Genomic DNA, 3,130 nt, shown 5'->3' with positions numbered 1-3,130 from the left:
AAAAGCCAAAATCTTTAGAATGGCATGTAAGACTCTAAGTAACATAGTCCCCCGTTACCTCTCCAACCCCATCTCTTATCACTGTACCCCATATTCCTATTGACTCCAGCGATATTGATCTTTGCAGTTCCTTGGACATTCCAGACACTTCCATACGAGGGTTCTTACCCTTGCTGTTCTCTCTGCCAAGGGCTCACTAACTCACCTTCTTTGCTCAAACATCATCTTCACAGTGAGACCTTCCTTGACCACTCTCCTTTTTTTTTTTCCAGTCCTGTGTGTTTCAGACCACCAACCTTTCAAGATCTAACCCCACACTCCCTTCCAGCACTCCCCATCTTCCTTCCTTGATTGGTTTTTCTCCATAGCACTTATTATTTTCTAACATGCTGGATATTTTACTTATTATTTTGTTCATTGTCTCGTCGCTGGATTACAAATTCCACTCAGCAAGAGTTTCTGCCAATTTTGTCACTGCTCAAAGCCTAGAACAGTACCTGGCACATAGTGGTTACCCTGCAAATATTTTACCTTGTTAACTAAATGGTTTAATTAATTAAACATATTGACCTCATTAACTAGTCAACTAACAGCAAATGATGAAGACTGAAGTAGTTTGAGAAGTGACTGGAAGGTGAGGAATATGAGGCTGATCATATTCCTTTTTTCTTTTTTTCTGAGACAGGATCTTACTGTCACTGCATTCAGGCAGGAGTGCAGTGGCACAATCATAGCTTGCTGCAGCCTCAACCTCCCAGGCGTAAGTGATCCTCCCACCTCAATCTCCTAAACAGCTGGGACTACAGGCGTGCACCACCACAGCTAACTAATTTTAACATTTTTTTGTAGAGACGAATCTCATTATGTTGCCCAGGCTGGTCTCAAACTCCTAGGCTCAAGGAATCCTCTCACCTTGGCCTCTGTTAAGTGCTGGGATTACAGGTGTGAACCACCACATCCAGCCAAAAACAACACTTTTAAGAAGCTTGGGGGTCGGTGTGGTGGCTTACACCTGTAATTCTAGCACTTTGGGAGGCAAGGTAGAAGGATCTCCTAAGGTCAGGAGTTCAAGAGCAGCCTGGCCAAAATGATGAAACCCTGTCTCTACTAAAAATACAAAAATTAGGCGGGTATGGTTGCACACACCTGTAATCCCAGCTATTTGGGAGGTTGAGGCAGGAGAATTGCTTGAACCCAGGAGGCGGAGGTTGCAGTGAGCCAAGATCATGCTACTGCTCTCCAGCTTGGGCAATAGGGTAAGAATACATCTTAAAAAAAAAAAAAGGAAGGAAGGAAAGGAAGGAGGGTTTTTTTTTGTTGGTTGTTGCCTTGGGGGGGTTGGGGAGGCCGGCCCAGGCAAACTTGTTGCCGGGTCGGCCATCCAAGCCCTTGCGGGGCTGGTGCAGCCGCTGGTTTTGGCGCTTGTGCTCCTGTCTGCCACTCTATCCAGTGTTGTATCACGGACTGATTCACTGAGCCAAACTGTACTCAACTCAGTTATTTCTACCCCAAATGTGAATGCTTTAACACATGAAAAACAAACCAAACCTTCTATTTCCCAAGTCAGTACCACCCTCCCTCCCACAACGACTACTGAGAAAAGTGGAGGAGCATCTGTGGCTCCTCATCCCTCGCCTACACCTCTGTCTCAAGAGGAAGCTGATAACAATGAAGATCCTAGCATAGAGAAGGGGGATCTTCTCATGCTGAACAGTTCTCCATCCACAGCCAAAGACACTCTGGACAGTGGCGATTACGGAGAACCAGACTATGGCTGGACCACGGACCCCAGGGACAACGACGAGTCTGATGACACCTTGGAAGTAAACAGGGATTACATGGAAATTGAACAGTCAGTGAAATCTTTTAAGATGCCATCCTCAAATATAAAAGAGGAAGACAGCCATTTCTTTTTTCATCTTATTAATTTTGCTTTTTGCATTGCTATTGTCTACATTACATATCACAACAAAAGGAAGATTTTTCTTCTGGTTCAAAGCAGGAAATGGCGTGATGGCCTTTGTTTCAAAACAGTGGAATACCATTGCCTAGATCACAATGTTAATGAGGCAATGTCTTCTTCGAAGATTACCAATAATTATATTTTTTAAAGTCCTGTGATTTGAGTTTGCTTATTATGTAATTTTATTTGCTTGACTTTTTATATGATATTGTGCAGATGTTTGACATAGGCAATTGGTACTTAAATGAGAGGTGGGTCTCTGTTTTGCCTTGGTGCTTTGGAAATTAAATGTCACAAACAAGAAGTATATAATGTTTTATCTGTACTTTTAGAGCTGAGTTTAATCAGGTGTCCAAAATGCGAGTTAAGCATTACCTTATATTTACACTGTTAGTTTTTATTGTTTTAGATTTATTGTGCTTCTTCTGGAAGTATTAGTGATGTTACTTTTAAAAGTTCCCAAACTTGTAACTAAATTGTAACATATCTATTACTGACTCATATTCATTCTCTGCCATTCAAATACTATTTTTTAACCACACATTTTTTTGTGGTCCCAAACTGTAATGTACAAGGATATGTGTGATAATGCTTTGCATTTGAGTAATATTTTTTTTCCTTCCAAGAAAACTGCTTTGGATATTTTTAGATAATTTAAACATAATTTAGGATAACGATATTGCTCAATCTGACCACAATTTTAGGTAAAACATTAAATGTGTCAAGAAATCTTGCAACATAGATTCTGCAGTTTGCAGTGGACATAGATAAAATGTTACAGAGATACTATTTTTTTGGTTTGAATTACTATATTAAATTTAGAAGTGGAAACTGTGGTAAAATATTACATACATGTACAGTTGTCTTTAGTTAGCAATTGATTGTAGCATGGGTACCTCTAAGGTTTCAAGCATTGAGCAGAGTTTAAAATTATATCACATTTGTTTACTTCATTTATTATTTTATACTAAATTTGAATAAATCTTAGGGGCCATTATCACTTAAATAATACTGTATCTAGGTATTGCAAATTAAAATTATACCTGAATGAAGTTGTTTGTATACATAAAGTATATTTGTGTACAATGACCTTTTTTCCTCCACACTTGTTTTCCTTTGTTTTTGGTTTTTATGGCAACTGGAAATTATTTACTATATTTCATTTGT

The 3,130-nt window shown here is 39.2% G+C and overlaps 1 pseudogene across 1 annotated transcript in view; it reads left to right on the top strand.

The window, feature by feature from the left end:
• LOC105548516 overlaps positions 1-2,881 on the top strand; it is a 3,703-nt pseudogene extending 822 nt beyond the window's left edge. The window contains exon 2 of the transcript XR_001007398.1: positions 1,347-2,881. The product of XR_001007398.1 is annotated as a keratinocyte-associated transmembrane protein 2 pseudogene (transcript). The remainder of the gene's footprint in view (positions 1-1,346) is intronic.
• The last annotated feature ends 249 nt before the right edge of the window (positions 2,882-3,130 follow it).

The sequence above is a fragment of the Mandrillus leucophaeus genome, unplaced genomic scaffold, assembly GCF_000951045.1.
Source record: "Mandrillus leucophaeus isolate KB7577 unplaced genomic scaffold, Mleu.le_1.0 Scaffold413, whole genome shotgun sequence".
NCBI classification, from domain to species: domain Eukaryota; kingdom Metazoa; phylum Chordata; class Mammalia; order Primates; family Cercopithecidae; genus Mandrillus; species Mandrillus leucophaeus.
This window is presented reverse-complemented; position numbering and strand designations above follow the sequence as displayed.